The following is a 23,753-nucleotide window of genomic DNA, read 5'->3' on the forward strand; positions in this document are numbered from 1 at the left end:
CAACCCAGCCGCGAACTCGTGCCCGCGCCCGGCCCCGGCAGGCGGAGGGAGCCGGGCAGTGGGCGCCGAGGCCGGGCTGCGCCCCGGGACCCCCCGCCCGGTCTGCCGCGGCGGGGCGGGGAGCGGAGCCTCCCCCCGCCTCCAGCTGCGCAGCGACCGAGCCCTGGGAGAAAACGGGCTCCCCGGGAGGGAGCCGACCCCGCCGGGGGTCCCGAGCCGGGCTGCCCGGGGGGCGCGGGCCCCGCTCCCGGCTGCCTGGCCGGTCCTGCCGGTGCCGGGCGAGCCGCTCGCCTGCCGTCGTTGAACTCCTTCCTCGCTGGCTCGCTAACGGGGTTCCCCCCCGCGGCACGTGAACAGCGGGCTCGGGGCGATGCGGGATGCCGTGCGGGGCGGGAGCAGGCCCGCGGTGCCTGGGCTGGCGGGGCAACCTGCGCGTCCCGGTGCGGGCGGGCGGCCTGCGGTGCTGGACGCGCGGTGCCCGCTGCCCCGGTGTTCCCCGCGACCGCTGCGGGTCCCTTGGTTGCTGCCCTGCTGTGCGGCGAGAATCCGGACAGGCAACTGCGGAGGGGGCGAAGCGGCGCACGACGCGGGGCGGGATGTCCCGCGTTACCGAGCGGGGAAGGGGCAGAGCGGGGCCCTGTCGGCGGCCGCTCCGGTCCCTGCGGTGCCTCCGGGGCGATGCGGGGTCGTTAAGACAGACCCAGACCGCAGACGAGAGGTGTTTAGCATTGCCCGCAGGGTCTGCGAGCTGCGTTAAAGCGGAGCGGGGGCTGCTGCCGCCGTCAGGGTTCCGTTTGCGCCCCCCCCAGATCAGTTTTTCCACCCCTCGATGAAACCGTTTCGGTGTCGGGATCCGGGCGCGCTGTTCCAGCTGCTCCCCCCCCCTCCACCCCGGTCGTTTCGCTTTGCCTCAGCCCTTGTTCAGGTTCCCGTCCGCAGCGCGGCGGAGCGGGCGGAGCGCTCGGCTGTCCCGGCCCGGCTGTCCCTGCTGTCCCGGCTGTCCTGTCCCAGCTGTCCCAGCTGTCCCGCCTGTCCCTGCTGTCCCTGCTGTCCCTGCTGTCCCTGCTGTCCCGTCCCTGCTGTCCCGTCCCGGCTGTCCCGGCTGTCCCTGCTGTCCCGTCCCGGCTGTACCGTCCCGGCTGTCCCGGCTGTCCCTGCTGTCCCGTCCCGGCTGTCCTGTCCCAGCTGTCCCGGCTGTCCCGTCCCGGCTGTCCCGGCTGTCCCTGCTGTCCCGTCCCGGCTGTCCTGTCCCAGCTGTCCCGGCTGTCCCGTCCCGGCTGTCCCGGCTGTCCCTGCTGTCCCGTCCCGGCTGTCCTGTCCCAGCTGTCCCGGCTGTCCCGTCCCGGCTGTCCCGGCTGTCCCTGCTGTCCTGTCCCTGCTGTCCCTGCTGTCCCGTCCCTGCTGTCCCGTCCCGGCTGTCCCTGCTGTCCCGTCCCGGCTATCCTGTCCCGGCTGTCCCCGCTGTCCCGGCTGTCCTGTCCCGGCCGTCCCTGCTGTCCCGTCTGTCCCTGCTGTCCCGTCCCGGCTGTCCCTGCTGTCCCTGCTGTCCCGGCTGTCCCTGCTGTCCCGTCCCGGCTGTCCCTGCTGTCCCTGCTGTCCCGGCTGTCCCTGCTGTCCCGTCCCGGCTGTCCCTGCTGTCCCTGCTGTCCCTGCTGTCCCGTCCCGGCTGTCCCGTCCCGGCTGTCCCTGCTGTCCCTGCTGACCCTGCTGTCCCGTCCCGGCTGTCCCGTCCCGGCTGTCCCGTCCCGGCTGTCCCTGCTGTCCCGGCTGTCCCTGCTGTCCCTGCTGTCCCGTCCCGGCTGTCCCGGCTGTCCCGTCCCGCCGCTGCCCCCTGCCGGCCCCGCACCGTCCCGCCGCCCGCGCTGCGGGGACCCCCGGGGACAGGGGCGCCGGCCCCCCCCCGCCCCGCCCTGGGGTTCGCACCGCTCGTCCCTCCCGGGAGGACAGATCACCCCAGCCCCGGGCTCCGGGGTGCAGCCCCGGGCACGCACCAGGGACGCGCTGCGCAGAGCCGCGCTGGGGAGCGGAGTGACAAGGTGCCGAGTAACCGTCCCCGCCAAATCTTCTGGTAAATGCCTGCGGGGTACGGCGCACGCCTGTGAAAAAGTCCTCCTTTGGCGACCGAGACCTGGCAGCTGTGGAAAACGGCTTTGTACGCCTCTGCTGAAATTTTCGGTGGTAATATAAAATTTCATTTTATATTCCTTAGACCCGAAAAATCACTGTGTGGTCCGTTGGTCCTGAGCTAACGAGCACATCTGTGATTGCAAAATGTGGAAGGAAGAAAAGGGATGTGGGTCACGGAGATGCCCCTGTCCATACGCTCCTCGCGCGCACGGATGCACGGACACAGGACAGCTGCCAGCTGATAGCAGCGGGCTGTGGTTCGGGCAACAGAGTCACCAAGTGCTGCAGCTCCTAGCGCAGCGGAGTTTGAGGTGCTCGCAGTTACAGATCCTACACGAATTCCAGTGTGGTCGTATGATCGGCTATTGCCTTCTAATTGAAAAAGAACCGAATATTTAGAAAGTATTAGGAAAAACAGTTTGCTAAAGAAAGCCGAGTGCAGCGGACTCCAGAGAAGCCCGAGGCACAGCAAAAGAACTGAAGTGAGAAGGAAGTCCTGGTTCTGCTGGGGCTGGCGTGAGCTCCCTCACCGGGGCCTGGGAGCAGACCTTCCCCGTTTGGGGAACGGGCCGGGCCGGGGGAATTGTGCGCTGGCAGCGTGACGGCCTGGCATTCACCGCGTCCCCCTCGCCCGAGCCAGCCGAGGAAGGCCACAAAGCCGACTCGGATCCTCGTGCCTCAGCGGCCATCCCAGCTGAAGGGCGAGCAGCAGCAGTGCGGCCCCTGTCGCCAAGGCAGAGACGCAGGCCGCAGCGGGACCCCCAGCCTTCGGCCGCCCGGGCTCGGCGCGGGCTTGGCCAGCGTCCCCGCGGCATCGCAGCGTGAACCTCCCAGCGCTGGTGGCACGACGGCGTTCTGCGGCGGGAAGGGCTGGGCTGGGGGAGCTCTCTGCAGCGCACAGACGTGCGCGCCGCATTCCCCAGGGCTGGATTTTGCTCGGAGCTTTTCTCTGCTGGGTGACAGAGCAGAGCAGAGCTGAGCGGCAGACTCGCTGAGCACCCGCAGCTCCAGCCAGGGCAGCGGGAAGGAGGGGTGATGGCTGTTTCTGGGAGGAAGGTGGGAATCGCAGGAGCGGAAAGCTTTTTGGTGGTTTAGCTTTATAGCTGTTGTTGTATTTGTTTACTGTCCAAGCAAGACTGGGGCGTTGCTGCAGTCGCACAGCGTAGGAGGCAGCCCCGGCTCCCGAGAGCCCCCAGTCGCAAAATTTCTGTGGTGCTTTCCGACTGCTGGCCACCTCGGGCGGAAGGAGCCTCGCTCACGCAGAGCTTGCCAGGACTGGTGCGCATCCGCAGGGCAGCGAGCCAGTCAGCGCAGCCTCCTCGTGTCAGGCGTGCACTTCCACGTTGACGGACGTAGTCGGCTAATGGTACCTCTTTTGTCTTTGCCCCGTGCTTCACGTCACTGCAGCACGGAACAACTGTCATGGCTGCAGGTTTGCACTCTTCTCCCCGAGAGCGGGGTGCGATGGATCGTTTTCTGGCAGTCTCTTACTGCTTTCTGGCTAGCAGTCGGAAGGGAACCTCACCCACCTGAAACCTGAGTGGCACAGGGGTAAGGCAGGAAGGATAAAGCTCTGTGCACGGCTGTGTGCTCAGACCGCTTGGAGGAGGGCACCTGTGGATTCGACACCAGTGGACCCCGCACAACGTGAGAACTGTTTTTCTGTATCACTTACGCCGCAGCTGAAATGTGAAATGAGCTCCATGTGGCAGCAGCCAAAGGAAAGGAAAAGGGAAAGAAAAAAAAAAAAAGCAGCACTCTCCAAAAGTTTCAGTTATCGCTTGAAGCTAGATGACAACATATACTCCTCTAATTGAACCAGTGTGAGGACTTTTCCCCCTCCGCTTAGATCGGCGCTGGTCTCTGTCCGCTGCTCCCTGGAGACACGGGCATTTGATACAAAGATGTGCCGGGGACGCCCGCGCCGAGGGTAGGATTGTAACCTCCAGTTTAGGGCTTTAGCTGCCGGACAGGAAACGTCAATTCTGATGTGCCTTTGCCCGAATCCGTCATGATTTTCGCCCTCTCCTCTCACCCTGTTTGTAGACTCAGCACCAGGGTGTGACATAGGAAAGTTTTGTCTGAGTAAAGACTGCTAGACTGGCACTGAGGAGGCAATAATCAATCGTTTCTAGTGAATTTGTTGGGAACGAGTCAGTAAACCTTAGAAATACTGGCGGTGTCTCCGAAGAGCCGCTAGCCAGGCTGATGGCGTCGGAGAATGACCGTGGTCTCCGTGCTGCTCGGCCTCCACCACCCCGTTAGCCCCGGCGGGAGCTGCCTGGGCGTGCTGCTGCTGCTTCGCCCGTGAAAGGACGCCAGGCAACGCCCGCTCGGCACTGTCAGCCCTCGTTCATTAAGTTCACAGAGCGCTTTTAGAAGTGCGGAGAAAAACTCTGGATGTTCGAAAATATCAGCGCAAAATTAATTGGCAGCTCAGAAAGCAAAAGCAACTGATACGCAAGGACATGTCTGTTCTGTAAGTGTTCACATGTGCGAAACAGTACGTGATCTGCAAAAACATATGGCTCTGGTATCAAATACACGGAATCAAGTTGAATTATGAAGATTTTGAAAAGGTCCTCGGTTTAAACGTACACAGCTCTCTGAAATGTCCAGCCACGTTTAGTGCGACAATTAAAAACAGATAGATTGTCAGGATGCGTAGACCAGGGGTAGAGTTAATGCAGTATGAAAGAAATGGGTGACTGGGAGTGAGAGAGAAGAGCAGAAGCAGCAGGAAAGGAGCAAGAATGAGAGGGGAGACAAAATGCTAATAAGGGGGGGGTTAGGGAGAGCGAGGAATGGAAGGGAGGGGGAAAGAAAGAAGGGAAAAAAAGAGGGAAAAATGAAGGAAGGGTATGAGATAGGAAGGAGAAGGAGAGCCGCAAGAAAAATAACGTGACATTTTATTGTGTAATCTGGCAGCTTTCACTTTAGGAGAACAAAGCCTTCAGCAAAGCCAAAGGCTACTATGTACGTGTTGAAAGCATGCGGGAGGGTCTTTTTTTGATGGTTATATATATACACACACACACACGCATATAATTGTGTGAATAAAATTACACAGAAATTGCAGTCTTTCTGGGGCTCTGGGACTGTTCCCTGGAACCACAGTTTTCCCCACGCTGCCGTGTGTCCGGCGGCAGTCCTGCCGCGCTGTGAGCCGGGGCTTTCTGTGTTGGTTTGCTGTCCGTCTCTGCCCCGGCTGCTGGGAGCAGGAAGCGGTGTTCCTGGCTGCCCGGTGAGCTGGCAGCCGGCTGCAACCTCGGGGCTGTCGGCTGGGACAGCACCCTGGTTCCCAGTCGCTGCTTCCTGGCGTTGATGTTCCAGGCAGCGTTTTCATTTCACGCTGGCTGATCTCAATCACGTCAAATGTTTGAGTGTTGGATTGGTTGGGATTTTTTTACTGGTTTTGCCTTATCCGTCCCTCTGCGTGCCAGCTACTAGTAAAATGATGTAACTTTTCACACTTTTTTTGACTAAAAAGTCATTGAATGGTATTTTAATCTAAGGCAATGCTACTTGATAGTTTAACAATCCTAAATATTGATCAGGACCTACCTGCCTCCTGTAAAATGGGCCCTTTCTTATTTTAACATCATCTTCCACCTTTGGCTTGGTGGCTGCTGGCACCATCAGTTACAGATCTTTGACTAAGACTATACTCATGTCCCGTAAACCGTGCTCTGTTACTGTAGGAGAAGTGACACTGGGCAAGCAAAGATGGATGGGATGTGACCGTCTACCCGGCTTTAGGAAGGCTGTCTCGGGGACACAGGAGCAGTAGGTGAGGTTTCTGGCTCGGGCAGGTTGGCGTGACACACGTTTCTCCCGACAGCTGGAGCAGGCGCGCTGCCAAACCTCCCTGCCGCCCGCCGGCCCGTGCACTGGGCTGAGCCCGCTCGTTAAACCCACTGCCTGTTTTCTGGGTCTTCTTCGCTGGTCGCGAGGTTCATTTCAAAGCAGCGCGTGGTCCCTGCCCATCTTCGTCTCTTGCTCGAGGTCAAACTTTCACACCCACCACAGCCAGTATGCTGAGGACAGTGGGAAATTCCCTCATCTGGCACACTGGCTGATTTGCTGCTGAATGTCTGCATGGGCGAGTGTACCCGTACAGCCGGCTGCCCGGCTTGCACTGGTTCCTGGTTTTGCGTGAGCCATTCCAGCTCCATTTTCCCTTGCCTGAGAGGTTCTCCCCAGGGTGTGAGGTGGGTCAGACTCCTTTTTTTCCCGTACTCTTTGGAGAGCTTCCTCTTCCACAAAGACCTCCCCAGGTCCTCCCACGACTGCGCTTCTCCCTTGTCCCTGCAGGGAGGGCACCTTTCTGAGGAGTCCAAGGGTTCGGTATGTTTGTAGCTCAGTGATGGATGCTTTATGTCCTGGTGCTGTTAGAAATGGCATCTCTGCATTTTGTTTGTGGCCTGTGTGCTTTGTTCCTATGCCCTGTTGCAGCTGGCGTTGTTCAAATCTCCTTTTCTAGGATAGAAAGTTTCATAGTTTAAGCGTGGTTCACAGGTTCATTAACCATTACATGGTTAATCTGTATTTTTTCTGAAAGAAATGGCTTGCATCCATTGCTGGACCATTTCTTAATGTCTTTTCTGCTGTTTTGGATAAAAATCTGAATTACGTTTTGCCATTCTCCCTCATCATTTCCCTGTTTCATTTCTCATCATTCTAATAGTCTTGTTATAAAGACAAGAAACAGAAACATGGATGTTTAACACTTAACAATGTCTTATTGTCTCATTGCTTTTGGAAAAGGGAATAGAAGAGGAAAAAACTCCTGTACGGCTATAAACAAAACAGGAGGAAGTGAGTTCACTGTCCGCGGGAAAGCACAGCTCTCCTGCGAAGGAGATTTTGATTTCAATTGAGGGGAAATGCACCACTGCTCTGGTGCGGAGCAGTTCTTTTCAGCAGGCTGCAATGCTGAAAAACTTGGCAGGAACCCCCAGACATGCCCCGCGTACCGCGCGAGCATTTCTGATGAAGATGGCGATGGAAAAGGCTCGCAGCCTACCAGTGTGCATTCAGTGGCAAATTCACGCTGAGTTCAGCGTTGCGTACTTGGGCTTGCTAGGGAGAAAGAAATCCCATATCCTGCCTTTTCCAGAGGTGTTGTTTTTAGTGTCTGCTCGAGTCTGACCTCTTCTGGTCCACAGCACCTCCCCAGATGTTGCTTTCCAACGCTTGGCCTCTTTAGAGTCCCCTACCTTGTCCATGTCTTGGGTATTCCTTCACCTTGTCCTCATCCTTGACCTGCCTCTGGGCGTTGTAACGACCTAGGAACCCAGCTGGGTGGAGAGCTAGGCGTCCTCAGGCCACTGGAGATCGCGGTTGCTGTCACTAAATATAGTAAAAAAAAATGGAAGTTAGAGCTTCTGAAGTGGTTAAAGGGATGGATGGTGTAAAAAATTTCCCTATGTTTTAATAAAAGAAGAGAAAAAAGGAGACAGAAGGAAAAAAACCAACCAGATAAAAGCTGCTTCTAGAGTCTGAGGCGGAATCAAAACATTGTGGGAGAATTGGGGATGAAATGGTTAAAAAGCCCCCCCAGAAGTCTACAGACTTGGTGATCTTTGTGAGAACAGCAAATAAACAGCAAACGGCTAAAGGAAGTGCAGCCTTATGGTCGTTACTGCCTAACGCAGAAAGTGAGTCGTGAGTCGTGTGCTGCGTTCAGAGACAGAAGTGGGCGTAACATCACCACAGCTGAGCTTTCGGGGGGATACCTGCAACATCGGCCTCCGCACGACCACAGAACGCGGCTGGAACAGGTTACGTAAAAAGCCTGGGGTTTGGTAAAGCACAAATACACTTAGGCATCCTAATTTTATTCACTTCCTCCAGAAGATGGCAAGAGTTAGCTGGACTGAGCACAGGCAGATGGAGTAAAAGGTTTCGGGACTGTTTGTGCTTGTACTCCAGTTCCAGGTCACCGCTCGTTTAATGCTCCGGATGGAGGGTTGGTCCCAAACCCGCCGAGATGAGGGGTCGGTTGGAGCTGTCGGCCACCGCACCTCCCGCCTGGCAGTGCCGCAGGGTGCTGGGCGAGGTGCCGCACGCCAGGCACCCCGAGGTGCAGCAGGAGCGTGCCCGAGGAGCCATGCAAGTCCCAGCGCAGGGCACACATTTCCCTCTGTCGGGAGGGGAGCTGGCAGTGACATCTCCGTGGAGATCACAGCCAGAAATGCGGCTGTGAGAAGGTCACAGTTTGTGCACAAAGTGTGGGAGGCGTGAATTGCAGTATTTGTTCTTGCTCACAGTATTGCAGACCTGCTGCTGAAGGAGAATCCCTTGGGGCTCACTCCTCGGGTGCCAAAGAGGGTAGTTCCCACTAATACAGCATGTATTGTGGCTAGGAGGGAGGGGAGAACTTGCGTTTATAGAGGAACCTTGACTAAAAAAAGGAAAGAATATACAGGAAATATATAGAAAGAATATATAACAAATATAGAGAAAGAAACATCAGAATAGGTACAGATTCCGCCACAAGGAATTTTTTTTCCAGTTCAGCAAGGAACTCCAGAAAAAGAAAAGAAATGTTACTAATAAAATCAGAAGAGACACAAAATAAGCTTTTATTTCTCATACAGTTAGTTTATTTTGTTTGTATATTTAGCTGCTCTGGCAGTTAATAATTTCAGTATTAGGAAAATGTGAGAGTATTTGCGTAAAGTGATATGCTGAAGTCAAGAGGCTTCCTGCCAGCAGAGCAGGAGAACTGAGGACTGCTTGTTTCAAGGATGCTGCCGAGGTGGTGCAGCTTAACCTGGTGCTTACCCCATGGTGAAGGTCTGGTCGGGGTCCAGACAAATTTGTCCTCACATTTTTCTCAGCCTAAGAGTTTTTGAGAGCTGCCCGGTGGATGCCCAAGGTGGATGTGTGCCCGTGCCCTTGGCCGGGAAGGGCGCAACGGGCCAGTCTGGATGGTTTTACAGACACCCTTGCAAAAGCCGATGTGCCAGCGACCCACGCTAACAACGCAGCACCCGCGACAGCCGTTCCTGCTTAAATCTCCGCAGGAGGAGGCAGGCTGCGTCTCCAGCGGGCAGAGAGCTCCGACTGTCTTCTTCCGTACCTTGCATCAGGGCAGGCCAGGAGTGGGAAATTTTAACAAACTAATTCCCTGGCTCTCCAATCCCTGAGAAAATGCAAGTTTATCAGAAAAAAACCTTCGTTTTGAAGACCTTTAGTATGTCAGAATACTCTGTTTCCCATCCAGAAGGAGGGAATCTTGTTATCTCAAAATTTTTGGCTGAGTTGGGTTTTCTGGGTAGTACAAACGTGCAGAAGGAATATTGCCAACTGGCTGGCTTTAGCAACGTGAGAAATGGGGAACGGCCCCGCGTTGCTTGCATTTGCGCGACTTGGCAATACTGACGGTGAAGAAGCGCTGCTGGTGGGGCTGGCAGAGCCTGGCCACTGCTGCTGAGAGAGCTCGGTCCCACGGGCTGCGTCGTCCGTGGTCTCCCTGGCTGCGCGGCAGCGGAAGCAGCGAGACAATGGCTGCAGCGGTGGGAAGCTTCCTAGGCTCAGCCCGGCTTCCTCCCGGCAGCAGGGGTATTACCTGCTTGTCCGCTCCTCTCCTGGGCTCGCCTTCCGCCAGTCCCTCTGCTCTGGCAGCTCTGGTTCGGATAGCGGGAGTTGCGTCCGAAATCCTGCAGAAAGGAGATTCCTCCTGAGGTACGTCCTTACCAGCGTGCTGCTGCGAGCCCCGAAGGAGCTGCTGCAGCCTCCGCAGCTCTGCCTGTGCCAGGTGAGAGGAGGAGAGTGCTCAGGTCGAATAAATCCACAGAGGTTAAAGTAGTTTCTGCTTTCTCTGCTACACTGCACGTCAACGGGAACGTGGTAAAGGGCTTTTTTGTACGGCTTAGCAGCTGACGTTTCAGCACATCTTGTGAGTGTGCATTAGGAGAGTGGAATGTTGCTATATTTGTACGTGCAGATTTGGAATGAGAATGAAGTCTGGAAACGTGCGATGTGCACATGGAAAGTTCTTCTGGAGGGGCTGAGGCAATGCAGCACAGTGAAGCCTGACCTGTCTTGAAACTTCAGGCTGCAAAAGGAGGGAGACAGAGCACGCGTCGGTTTTGAGATGGAACTGAAAGCTGTTGAGACTCAGAGCTGCTTCTCCAGACCCTGCTGAACTGTGGGGTCACAGATACCATCATAACACCCTGAAACAGTGCTTTTATTTTTGCAGTTACTCTCAAAAGACGATGCTCCTCCGCCTTGTCTCCTAGCGTAGGGGCGATGGCCCTCTGTCTGGCCACTGCCAAGGGAGCCGTGGTGCGGCTGCTGGGCCCTGGGCGTCAGCACGACCTGTCCCCACGCTCCTGCCGGTGCTTTCCGGTCAGAGCCCTCCGGCCCGTCGGCGAGCCCTCGGGGGGCAGCCCGGCCTGCAGCCAGCACACCCCGCTGCTGCAGTGCCAGGGCCCCGCAGGCACCCACAGGCCCTGATTGGCCTGAACGGCCTCACCGGGGCTCACCCACCCACCCAGGGGTCTCTTCCAGCTCCTGGGGAGCCCTCAGTCCCCGCCCGGGCTGCAGCCACGCCCGCGTCGGCCTGGGGTCCCCGCTGACCCGGACCCGGACCGCAGCCCGCGGCCCGGTGTCGCGGCCCGGCCTCGGGGAGCAGGCGCGTCGGCGGAGCGGTGAGGAGCCCCCGGAGATGGGCCCGGCGCTCAGCTCCCCCGTCCTTCTCTCCTCCCCTTCCGCAGAGGGTGCCGGAGCTCCGCCCCGGGGGTCTACGCAGGGGGTCGGCCTGTCCCGGGAGGCGGAGGTGGGCCGCGGCGGGGAGCAGGGTGAAATTCCCCTCTGCCCCCCGCTGCGTCCCAGTCCTCCCCGTCAGCGTGTCCGAACGGCGCCGCTCCCTTCCCTGCTCCCGCCGGCCTCTGCCCGCCCCGGGCTGCCAGGCGCCGTCGGTCCCCCCTGGGCCGCCGTGCCCGCCGCGCCTGCCGCTGGCTGCGCTCCCGGGGCCGCGCCGGGCGGGCGGTGCCGGCCGGGCTGGGGGGAGGCTCCGCGCCGCCCGCTCCCGGCCGCCAGGCGGCGCCGCGGGGCCTCCCCGAGGGCGGGCCCGGCGCGGTGCGGCGGCGGCGCGGCCGGACCGTGCTGGGGCCGCGGGAGGGCAGCCCCGGCCCCGGGCGGAGGGCAGCGGGGCCCGGCGGTGCGAGCTGCCCCCGCCGCACGGCCGGCTGCGTTCCGCCTGGGGCCTGCCGGCCGCGCCGCCCGGGGGCCCGGAGCGCCGGTGCAGAGGCCGGGCCGAGCGGCCCCGCCGTCCCGCCGGCAGCGGGCCCCGCGTCAGTGCGCGCCCGGTCCCCGTTGGGTGCCGAGGAGTCTGGGCTCCGTTTGGGTGCCTGGGAGCGAGCTCCGCGGGCTCACCGCGGGCTGCGTGGACAGGGGCGCTGGAAGGCGAGCCCTGGCCCGCAGACTGCACCGCGGGCACCCCGCGTTGTTCAGCGGGGGCAGCCGGTCAGCCCCGCGCTGGCGGCGGGCTCTGAACGCTGGGTGTTGGTGCCGAGACGCGGCCGGCGCGGACAGGGCTTGGGTCACCGTCCGCGCCCGGCGGTGTCCGGGCTGTCTCCGGGCTCACCTCGGACTTCGCTGTCATAGAACACTTCTCAGCTCGGAGCTTTGCCCCTCTCCCGTTTCCTCGCGTGGCCCTGTGGTCAGCCATCAAGCCAGGAGGGAGCCCAGCTGCTGTCCCCCGCGCTGGCCCTGTGTGCTGGTGTGATGTTTTCTCTTACTCGCTCTCTCTCCTGAACAGTCCGGGCCTTCCAGTCCTTGCCTGAATTTTCCCAGGCCCTGTATCATCCGCGTCTTTGCGAAGACGAAGCAGCCGGCGGCTTGAGGGCTGGTGTTCTGCCCTGGAGCAGGCAGGGCTCTACTCTCCTGTCCTTCCTAGCACTGCTTAGCACTGCTCGGGATTTTTTTCCGTAGGCTGGGAGAGTAGCTGTGCAATTTCACATGATTACAGCTGTGCAGTGCTCGCACATCTCAGCTTCCTGCAGAGATACTTTATTTCTTCACTGTCCCGTGCCTCGAGCAGCCAGACACCTTGCTGCCCGAAGCTGTGTGCGGCAATACCCGGGTGGATTTTGTGTTGGCACCGTTAACTGTGAGCAGCAGTGCCTGAAAACAACCATGCCTTACCCCTTCACTGAAGTACAATTATCTCTTAAAGCGCCCAGGCTGGGCTAGCCTTTGTTTTATCCCCTGTAATTGAAATTTGGCTGGAAGGGTTTCTGGCTACAGCCAGTAAACAGAGACAAAACCCAGTCCCTCGGCAGCGACTCGCACACCCGTTGTCCGACAGCGTCTCCAGTGATTTATCTGATGACTGCTGCTTGGCCATGTACGAGGTGGGGTGGGCGGTGGAAATGGTTCTCGGTACTCGTTAGGACGGATCGGAGCACTGATGGAAAGCAGGCACAACTGTTGCTGAGCGATTTGGAGTGCATCGGAGACAAGCGTGTGTTTGAGACCGAAATGTATGTTTCATGAAGGAGTAGGAGGGACTGTCAAAATACGTCCACCTCTAAATAAGCTGGCATCCCAATTCTGTTAACCAGACTGAAGATTATCCCAACAGACCAACTGTCAGATGTTACCGAAGCTTGCTGATGTAGTGACGAAGCTTTCCTCCACTCTGGATTTTGTAGGGGAGAGCAGCTATCGGTGGGCTTCCAGCCGTGCTCCGAGTGGAGGGTATGGCGAGCACATATGAAAAGAAGGTAGCATTGCTCATTAGAAAAAGTGGCAAAATCTGGCCTGTAGATACTGCCACTGTTTTTCCACTTGCACAGAGTATTGGTCGTATGCCAACAGAAAAATCTGCCAACTAAAACCTTTTAAGAAAGGAAACGCTGCTTGAAGCCTGGCAATAGATGTTTTCCTACCCCTGAAATATGTGCCGATATATAAAGAAGACTCGGAAGAAGTGGCTAGTGAGGTTTAACATTTTGTAATCATACAGATGGATTTGTTAACGCTTTTCACACTTTATTCTTTAATAGATGAGCATTGTCACTAATACTATTCAGCTGAAAACAGTAATTAAATGCTGAAAGTGAGAGATAATGTAATGCGAAAACAAGAGGTAATGTAATGCAGTGGGATAAATCCATGAAAAAGGCAATAGTATAACATTAAAATGCCAACAGCATGAATTCTTTGTTGGTTTAAAATTCCTTTGCTGTCCTGCCACTTCCTTTGTTTCTTTATGCTACTGTTTTTTCTTGTAACTGAAAACATCAGATGACCGCTGGCAATGAGCACGCGGGGTGCTGCCTCCCGGGATGTGTAGCTGCAGCCTCTAAGCCCGGTGTTACGGCAGCAGTCAGGAGCCACGTGGCTGATTGTTTTGCAGACATAATGGTGGCATATTTATGTATCTCTAAACTTGTTTTTCAGGATCTGTGGCTGCCTGCGTATCATGAAGCTCGCTGCTGAACAACAGAAATAAAGCACTTGTCAGGCAGAAGCAATGCGTCAGTGCAAAATGGAATTTGCAAGACTGAAGTTTACATGAGGCAACAACAAAATCTACTGTGCCATTCTGTTAGGCAACAAAGGTAATTTGTTATGCAACATAATGAGGGCTTGTGTGTGATAGGCGGCGGTGGCTCTTGGTTACAGGGCGTTGACATCAACAAGCACATGCAGCATGCAGATATAAGAGGAGTGCTATACATAGCAGAGAATGCAAAAGCTTTGTTGTTATTACAGGGTTTTTTTCCAACTTAAAAGTCACAGGATAAACAAACACACTAAGACCAGTCCTGCAGTGCTGGATGGCCAGGGTAGGACCTTCTTCGTTTCCTTTTGGGTTGGTCTGTGTCTTATACTTGACCATCAGCCTAGGGGCCACAAGGTCAGGGCCCACAAGTGCCGTGCGTTCCGTGTGGCTCCGACACATTTGGCAGGTGTCCTGCCAGCCCACAGAGCTACCAGGGAGCCGCGAGGGGAGGGGCGGAAGTGAGATCCACTCCTGGTACTGTTTACCCCTGCCCAGAAGTCCACGGTGTCGAATCCCATGTGCTTCACTGCTGCTGTTATACACTCCTGAAAGTAGTTATATACTATATATATAACAGTTGTATATATAACTATATACTATAGTATACACTGCTGAAAGCCAGTTATCCTGCCTGTAGGGAGGCAGTGGTCATCTGGTCAGATGAACTGCCAGCAAGCAGGCTGCATACAGAGCTGGGAGTAGAGCCGGGGCTTACAAAGCAGCGAGGTGCATCCGCTTTGCCGTATCGCCTTTTGAAACCAATCTGCCTGCTGGTATGGCTGGGCCTCTTGTTCGTGATGGCTTGGGCTGCTCTGCGTCCAGAGCCGAGGCTAGACCCAGAGATGCTGTTTGCTGGCTCACAAACGCTTGTGTGACTCGCTGTCAGGTATGTGTTCTCCTGGCCCACACCAGCGTTTCCCTTGTTGTTCAGCTGGGAGAGAGAGCAGGCGAGCAACCTCTCCCTGAGAGCTGAGAGGGAGAGTCTGGGCTCGAGCTTCACTGATAAAGTCAGGCGGGAGAAACAAGGAATCGGGACTGTGCCCCGCGGTGTGTAGAGGAGAGAACTAAGCTGAAGTTGTGTTGGTAACCTTTGTCCTGGCAATCTGTGGGGTTGGTTCTGTTTCTTCAGCATGCATGTAACGTTGTACCTTACGCATGATGTTCTGGAGCGGTCATAATCAACCAAACAGTTTTATTCCGTGGCTGCTGTGTCAATCGGGAGTTAATGCTTGCGTTTGGCCTCAAACCACAGTCCAGCCTGGCTGGCCAGACCACATTAGGGGAAGCTGCTCCTGTCGAAAATTCAAAGACCCCCATTCCTTTGTGTGCGGTGCCTTAAGTGTTGCTGTCAGTCGCAGGGTGTTGGGGTTCTTCTGCCTGTGCCAGGGACTCAGCAAGGGCCTGGTCTGTTTGCTCCTGCTTGAACAGGAGCCCAACTGCTTAGCACAAGTGTGACAGCAGCACGGTTCAGGGTAAGCCACTGGGTTACCACTACCTTGGTGAAGCTGCTTTACCTCTCGGTAACTTGGGTTGCACGGGCGCATCGTCGCTATGAGCTTACTCTCTGGTGCCTGAGAGTTTAGCCAAACAGATGGAAATGGCTGAAGCAAAGCGGTGAAACAAAAGCTGCTTTAGTGATTGTTGGTGTAATGTTGGGCGTCACCCTCAGGCCAAGGCGTATTCAAACTAATATCTGATTGAGAAGAATTTTGCTTTTGGTGCCAAACAGGCACCTGTACTCCATTTCCAGAGATGCCAGGCACCTGCCATTCAGCAGCAGCTTCCTTGCGTTACAAGGCAGATGGGGTTGTCTGGCCCTGGTTTTCTTGTGTATGTGTTTTTTCACAGCCTCTTGCACAGCAGAGATGTAGTCCTGATGGAGATATTTTAGCAGCCACCCTGACAGAAATACTTCATGACGATACTGGGTTTTTTTTGTTATTTAAGCAATGGTAACTTAATTACCAACCAAAGTAGTTAAATTAAGTCTAACCAAATTAATATTGCATCATAAGAAGCAGTAAGATTCCATACTGTAAGGATAAGAAGCAAACAAACCAACCCTGCCTTTCACGCAGAAGATGCTATCTGGCATTTACATAGATACTGTATACGTAATTAAAGCCATCCTTAACGTGTAATGCTGTTATTGCAGCCCTTGCTATGTTGTAGCAGTTGGTAGACCTTACAATGAACAAATATAAAAATATCCCAGAGACTCTAAAAAGCATTACAGCGACTTTGCAGACGGTGGCTGTCTGAAAGTCCGCCCCACAAGCATCCTTGCTTTTTCACAGGGAAACATCTGGCTGGCGTCCGTCAGGATGAATGCCACCTTGCATCACGAAGACGCAGGCCGTGGAGCAGGTGGGCGCAGTGGGCAGCGAGCTGGCAGGTGAGTGAGCCCGCTGGCTCTTTCCACAGCGCAAGCGCAGCGTGTTTTCCAATTGCCGGTGCTGCTTGGCTGAGCCTGGGGGTCGCGGGGAGGTGAGCTGCGGGCAAGACAGCCCCCTGCCAGCTGCCCTCGCAGAGGCACTGCGCTTGGCTGCACGCCGCCGTGGGGTCGTGCACCGGTGGGCAATCCCGTGCCGCAGGGATATCTTTCTGCTCGAGTGCCGCTGCTTGCAAACGTTCTGCTGCTTCGCTCCCCTGCAGCCCCGCTCTCCGGACTGTTTCAAGGTCAAGGCTGTTAGCGGGGCGGTGAGTGCAAGGCTTCCTCCCAGACTGCACGGTCCGTGGTACGGGGGTGATTATTTACAATATGCTTGCGCAGTGCCCGGCGCACTGAAATGTGACTTTCCTCAGCCCTTGCAACCTGCCTAGGTGCCACATGGTTCGTGTGCCCTTCGTGCATCTGTCGGCCCTGCTGCCTGTCCCCCAGGGTCCCCGGGTGGGCAGCTGGGCTGCCCTGGCCTTTGGGGCACTCACCCCAGAAGCTGTTCGCAGGGAGCAGCTGGAGCCTTTGGTGCTGGGGATTAAAGTCAGCTCCTGGGCCTTCCTTCTGCCAGCTCTTTCCTTTCACATAGGCAGCAAGCGAGCACTCATGCTCCAGCAGTGCCAGCACCCAGAAACACTTTTGGCAGCCTTGCCCATCCCTAACGTCCCTCTGCCAGCACCTCTTTCTTCCTCACCTACGCCTTCATCTCCTGCCCTGTGGCAGAGGATGCCCCACCACTTCCTCAGCCCCCCTTGCCCTCTTCTGTGGAGTTCCGCATTCCCTTCCCAGCACTGCTAGAGTCAGGCACAGCAAGTAGCTCAGTAATGTTTAGCTGAATAAAGTATCACGCGCAGAACTGCACAGAACTCGCCCCGTTTCCCTCAGCAGCTTACCAGACTATGAATGAGCATGATTGTTCAAAAACCAAGTGAAGAAGGATTTCCACATGTAAGTGTTTGGGCTGGGATTTGGTATGGTGGCAGATGGACGCGTGGAATCATGTGTTTCAGGCCTCAGCTTTGCCATCTTCGAGGTCCTGAGTTAGTGTCGGGCTCATCTGGGTCGAGCTGGTGGAAGTTGCTCCTTGGCAGGAAGCTTGTCGTTTGATTGCTCCGCGGGGGGAGGTTCTTTGTGCAAATGGCCTATCTGTAGTGCTTTAAAGTCAGCGTTGTGTCCAAACTGCATCTAGATAAGCTTTGCAAAATTCAGGAAATGTGTCCACAGCAGGGTTTGGTTTTAATGATTAGAAGAACCAGAAGTTAATAGATATTCCTTTAATCTGCTTGCGACTGGCGCTGCACCAGGTGAATGTCAGGGCAGGATGAGTGGGACTGTCAAGGACTGACAGGTGACCGACCAACTTTAGTTGACCAGATTGGTAGTTTTTTATGTTGTAATCCAAACTGAGGGTCAAAGCAGCTGTGTTAGAGGTATTTTCCAAGTGCTAGGGCTTGGTAAGTGCTGTTAGTAAGATGAAACTTGGAATTAGGCACTTTGAAAGTCATAACAGGTCGAGTGTCTAATGAAAAATTAAAGAATGAGATTAGTGGGAACAAGAGAGTTCCCAGCAGAGCAATAACCTGGTCCCTGAAAGCAGCCGGCAGCCTCTGCGGAGGCAGTCAGCGTGCTTTCCTCTCACAGCTGCTGGCGTCTCCTCCCGAGGCTGCGGCTTGGCTTCCTTTTGGTTTTGTTTGCTGTCAGCGAAATGGTTCTCCTCCAGCAGCCAGTCATCCCACGGCCGACGCTTACCGTCATACTGCTTAGCAGCGGGGCAAGACACGCTCGGCAGTCTGCTGCGTCCGGAACACGCAGAGACCGCTTGCTGAGAGGGAAGCGTTTGGGAGCGACGGGCCGGTGTTCCCCAGCGTTTCCCTCCCCAGGCCTTGCGACAACGGGGAGGGACGGCACGCGGAGCGGGCCCGGGGAGCAGCGGCCGCTGCCCACTCGCATGGTCACCGTGTGCCAGCGCAGGACGGGCTCCCGGCGGTGTTGCCAGCCTCGAGCCTCAGCACATCTGATGCTGGGGGGGGGTGGGGTGGTGGGGGTGTGTTTTCTGGGTTTAGGCTTTCTCGTAAGATTCCAGATCTTTGAAGTTATGTTAATAAAAGAAATTGTCACCCTTCAAAAACAAAACACCAAAAATCCAACTGTAGTCCTTATAAAAAAGTAAAGAATTTAAATTAATATATTATAAAATACAATTTTTGCCCCAGTGGTTGCATGAAAAACCTTAGAAATAAGACGTAGCTGTAACCTAATAGTTCGGGCAGAAATTAGCTGGTAATTAATATGAAAAAGTCATACTTTTCAAGTAATTTGCTTGATTTTTAAATGCTAAGTATTGGCAATATCATCTCTTCAGTGGCTAAATTCAAGAGTACGATACTGCTTTTTCCTCCAAATAATGTTATAACAATATGTAAAAGCATGTTTAATACTGTTAGTGGATCAGACTTGGGCAAGCATAGACAAGCAAGAAATATGGAACGACACAAAGCCAGCTCCTTGTGGACTTCACAGGGCCATCAGGACATTCTTGCTGCTTATCAGGAAATATGTAAATAGCTCCTGGCTCCCTTACTTGCTCAGATAAGGCAAGATCAGTGAGGCAAGATCTTTTTCCATGAGCCTTCTTCCAGGAAACTTGCCCTCCTCCAGGTGTGTAATGAGACACGGCAGTAAAATAGTAAAAAGAAAAGGCAGGAAGAATAAAAGGCAGCACTAGATAACGGCAGGAATACAAAGGTCCTGGGAAGTGTCGAGGGAGAGGCCTGTGCTGTCAGGATCTGAAGAATGCGAAATACCCCGATAAGGGACAGCGAGGTGAGACGAAACTGCGGTCGGGAGTACGTAAGTCAGGCTGGGCAGACAAGCCGGCTGCGGGCTGAGAAATCCAACTGTGCCAGCGGACGTTCGACAGAAGGTTTCTTCACAGCAAGGGCAAGAAACTGAGCAAGTCAGACTTGTCTCGGCAGTACCTTAGTACTTATTTTTACCCTTTCTGGGGATGCTGAGGTGCCACAGCTGCGTTCGGTGTGTGGCGAACAGCCTGACTTGGAGACGTCCTCTGCGCAGGGGCGGCTGGTGGAGGGCGGAAGGAGTGAAGGGTTGGCCGTGCTCTGTGGGAGGAAGCTGGAAGCTGGAGTTCAGGAGCTGGCTTAGGGACACTCTGTGCAGAAATAGAGCCAGCAGTGCCTTTGCTGCTGAGTGTTCTCCGGCGTCTTTAAGATGACACATTGGCTCTCTTGGCGTAGGTGGTCATACCAGGGTGTCGAAAGGGAGTGGAGTCCGCTCAAAGCACAGTTTAACCTACAGATCCATGAAAGCTGCTGGTAAAGTGCTGTCAAGTCGGTCATGGAGGGCTTTGCTCATTCCAGGGGAGGGGAGAGCTCTGGCGCCGAGGATCCATGAAGCAAAAAACGCCTGAGCACAGGCTCCAGAGGAGCCTGGAAAAGGAAGCTGCAGGTGGAGGCTGCTTTGGGTCGCTTTGTTCTGTGGCGTGGGCTTTCCCGCCCTGCTCAGAGCCCTGTCTGTGACCAGCATGGCCAGAGGGGAGGGTCTGGAGTTGATATCATTCCTTGCAAGTCATTGCCCATAACAAGCATGAAAAGAATGTCAGGCTGCCAAAATATGTTGCTGCATTTTTAGCATATTTTCCAACTTTGTAGGTTTGAAAATTCTCATTAGACCTTTCTGTGAGTGCTAAAATTACGAGAGACCATTAAGTCAAGCTCCTCTGCTGATGAACACCCTTCTTGCTGCTTATGACAGCCAAGAGAACAGGAATATGAGGGCTGCGGTGTGTGGCGCTGGCGGGGCTGCGGTGCGTGGCACTGTCACGCTGATGGGGCTGCGGTGCGTGGCACTGACCGGGCTGTGGTGCGTGGCACTGTCACGCTGATGGGGCTGCGGTGCGTGGCGCTGGCACGCTGATGGGGCTGCGGTGCGTGGCACTGTCACGCTGATGGGGCTGCGGTGCGTGGCGCTGGCACGCTGATGGGGCTGCGGTGCGTGGCACTGACCGGGCTGTGGTGCGTGGCACTGGCGGGGCTGCGGTGCGTGGCACTGTCATGCTGATGGGGCTGCGGTGCGTGGCACTGTCACGCTGATGGGGCTGCGGTGCGTGGCACTGTCGCGCTGATGGGGCTGCGGTGCGTGGCGCTGGCACGCTGATGGGGCTGCGGTGCGTGGCACTGACCAGGCTGTGGTGCGTGGCACTGACCGGGCTGCGGTGCGTGGCACTGGCGGGGCTGCGGTGCGTGGCACTGTCATGCTGATGGGGCTGCGGTGCGTGGCACTGGCACGCTGATGGGGCTGCGGTGCGTGGCACTGTCACGCTGATGGGGCTGCGGTGCGTGGCGCTGGCACGCTGGCAGGGCTCTGCCAGCCTGGCTTCTGGCGGGCTGCCCGGGCAGGCAGCGGTGCCTTGGGGCAGTGCTGATGGCGGGGGCGGAAGGGAGCTGCTGGGAGCGGGGCAGCGGGTTGAGGCCAACACCTCCAGCCTGCCAGCGTGTGTCAAACTGTGGGGGTGTCAATGGCGAGAATTCACAGTTAAACAACATTTCAGCTTTTTTCCTCAAATGTTTTCCACAGGTGCCGTCCTGAATGGTAACCTCAAATTCTGTTAACGATGTAAAGCATGAATGTTGCCCGTCTTCTGTAGCAAGGTGTTTTCCTCAGCGGTGATTCATCCGCCCCGTTTTTCTGTTCCAGTTAAGCCGCTCACTTGCAGCGCTGGGCCAATCGGTGCGGCATCATATGAGCTGGTCTCGGAGTTACCAGGAGGTCTGTCCGTCAGGTTGGTTCTTGGCAGACCAGAGGTATTTTCAGTTTCAGGCTGTTGGGTGTTACTGGCGTTTGTAACACACGGGAGGTCAGCGGAGTCGGTGGCCCGCGAAAGGGTGAGCCGCCTGGGCGGGCTCCGATGAGCGCAGAGCCTGGACGGCACGCGCGTGCGCACGCTGGGGTTTGCGGCTTGCAGGCGCCGCGTCCTGCAGGAGCGCCCGGACGGCTGCCGGGGCCCAGAGGGCCGCCCAGTGCCCACGGGTCACTGTCTGGAGCAGTCGCTGGCACGCGGTGTCCCAGTCGTAGTTTCTGTACGTTAGGCTCGAAGATGGGTGCGTAACCTGCGGCGCTGTCAGGGGGACGGGCAGCACTCCCTGGCGAGCCTGGTCCCTTTGGCAGCGAGGGCGGGCGGGCGCTGGGAGCGGGAGCAGCCACCTGCCCGCCATTCCCAAGCACGGGAGGAGTCTGGCAGTGGCTCCCGCTGCCGGGGCCGTCTGCGTCCCGGGTGTAATTGGCTCCGTCTCTGGCAGCGGCGGCCAGAAGGGTCCCCAGAAAGCCCATCACCAGACGCGTTATTTTTGCAGAGAATTTTAAAGCGGAGCGTGTTACTTTTGCCAACGCTTGCAGTATATTTATTTTAAAGTTTTGGATAGTTGTGACTGAGAGCTTTGCCTGAGCTGCAGCCTGGGTTCCCTGGTGGGTGGTGTGTCCCCAGCTGTGACGTCATCGCCCCGCGGGGTGATGTCACGCTGCCGCGGGGGAGCTGTGCTCTGGGCGTGCCTCCAGCTGCAAAACCGAGCTTGTGTTGAAAAACAGAAGGTAGTAGATCCTGTGACAATTCTAGAAAGAAAATCCTAGACAGAGCGAGTGCTTTTAGCGGAAAGCTTGTTTCCCTGGAGAAAGCCACAATTTTCAGAAGGGACACATTCCGAAGGGAGGTTTGCGAGCAGCCCCAGGCAGCGGTTGCCAAGATCCAATATTAGCGGAGGGATGAGAAATGAATGCAGTCGATCTTGTCCGTCTCTCGCCTGGACAGCATCCACGAGTGAAGCACTGACTGCCGCCTCATCCCGGCGTGGCCCTTGCTTCCCCAGGAGTAGGTGGCCTGTAGGAGTCTTGAGGCTGTGCTCCAGAAGCCTGCGTGGTGTGTGTGGCCACACGAGTCCCTCCCGCGCCTCGCTGGGTTCTGCACTGTGGGCACGCCAGTGGCCTAGTTCCTAGGCTCACAGAGCAGTGAGTAGCCAGGTTTATTTTCCATGCTTTTGAGGCATATATGGAAGTTTTTAGGACCTGGGAGTTTTGCTGGGATGCTGTGTGCTGTACCAAGTGCAGGATAAATGCCATGAGCAGGTTCTGAACTTTATTGACCGTGGATGCCGTGTTCCGAACAGCGGATCTAATTTTTTGCCTTGTGTAATATTTCTCTAACTTGCTGGTGAATTTTAGCAAAACTTTTCTGGCCAGATCTGCAGGAATCGCATTTAAGTCTGTCGAACGCTGTGGCTGGGAACCTTCCTCTGCAACATCTGGGTATGAGCAGTGCTGGAAACAGGATCCTTGGCAAAAATGAGCCTTGTCTCTGAACCATTGTGGTTTTTCTAATGACATCAGTTTGCCACCTGCATCTCTCTGGGGTGTGACTTTATTTTAGAGATATTGTAAATGTATAAACAACCTTCTGACCTTCCCCACTTCCATCTTTTGCTTTATTCTCCATTTCCTTCTCTTCCTCTTCATCCTCTCTCACAGTCCTGTGTCCTGGCAGGCGTTCCTTATTGCTGGCTTGAGATGTGTTACCGACTGACCATTGTTTCACAGCTACTTCGAACAAGAGCAGGAAAGAGCTTGCGCGGTGAGACGGATAGCCTTCAGGCTTTAGTGAGCACCCCCTAAACATCGTAGTCAGCTAAGCTCTGAATTTTTGAAAGCATCACAGTACCCTGGTTCTCGCCCTCTGGCTCCTGAGCATTTGTGGTAGCTCCGTGGTGGGACCCCTGCGCATATACATCAAATCGGCTTCTCCAGTTCATGAACAGGAGGGGCTTTAATCGAGTTGTGAACAGTGAGATCAGAACTCCCCAGTGACGCTGTGATCCAGGAGCTCAGTTACCCTTGACAGGGTAACGCTGTGACAGAGCGCTTTGTTGTTACTTTTCATGAAAGTAACTCGGATATAAGGAGTTTGTGTTCAAGGCCTGATATTTGGGATTATATTTTTTATTAAGTGTAGTCAGTCAAAACAATATTGGCAGTGAAGCTTCTGTGGGAAGGTTGTTTGTGAACTGTTAATTATTTTCAGTCTACTTGCAATAATGTGAAGAATTATTAACATAACCAGTCTTGCAGGTGATGACAAAATCAGCAAGCATTACTTTTTAAAAAGTTTGGTTTTCATCATTATTAATCTTTCACATAGATGCCCTCTTCCAGCTGACACATTTGTTTTAGAGCTGACCTAAACCTTGTCATTTGCCAGGAATTTAGGATAGCTTTTTATTTAAAACACAATTTCTCACCTTACTTAACGTAGCGACCAAAACCAGGGCTTTCATTGTGTCTTGTAGAGAGCAAAACATTATGACATTATCTCAACATTGCGAAGTTACCTTACGTTAAATTGTGTCTTACCAATCCATCTTAAGAGGAAGAGCATGTCTGTGAATTCATGGGGTCATTTTTGTCTTCTCCTTCAGTGGAACACCTTCCCTCACCAATATGGCCAGGAGGAAAATTGTTTTAATCGTTCCTGTATATTTACTTTCAATATTAAGTGTAGCAGCCTGAATCGCAGAGGCCAGACTGAGAATGGACTTCATGTTGGTGAAGAGGATACGTTCGTTTTGGACCCAGCTTCCACATCAGTTCCACCTCCAGCCT

The 23,753-nt window shown here is 55.4% G+C and overlaps 1 protein-coding gene across 1 annotated transcript in view; it reads left to right on the forward strand.

The window, feature by feature from the left end:
- Positions 1–23,753, forward strand: part of PIK3CB (phosphatidylinositol-4,5-bisphosphate 3-kinase catalytic subunit beta) — a 290,809-nt gene that overhangs the window by 170,780 nt on the left and 96,276 nt on the right. The window contains exons 3-4 of the mRNA XM_075417523.1: positions 13,549–13,709; positions 15,952–16,049. The gene's annotated coding sequence lies outside the window, so the exon portion shown is untranslated. The remainder of the gene's footprint in view (positions 1–13,548; positions 13,710–15,951; positions 16,050–23,753) is intronic.

This window comes from Opisthocomus hoazin, chromosome 4 (assembly GCF_030867145.1).
Source record: "Opisthocomus hoazin isolate bOpiHoa1 chromosome 4, bOpiHoa1.hap1, whole genome shotgun sequence".
Classification (NCBI taxonomy): Eukaryota; Metazoa; Chordata; class Aves; order Opisthocomiformes; family Opisthocomidae; genus Opisthocomus; species Opisthocomus hoazin.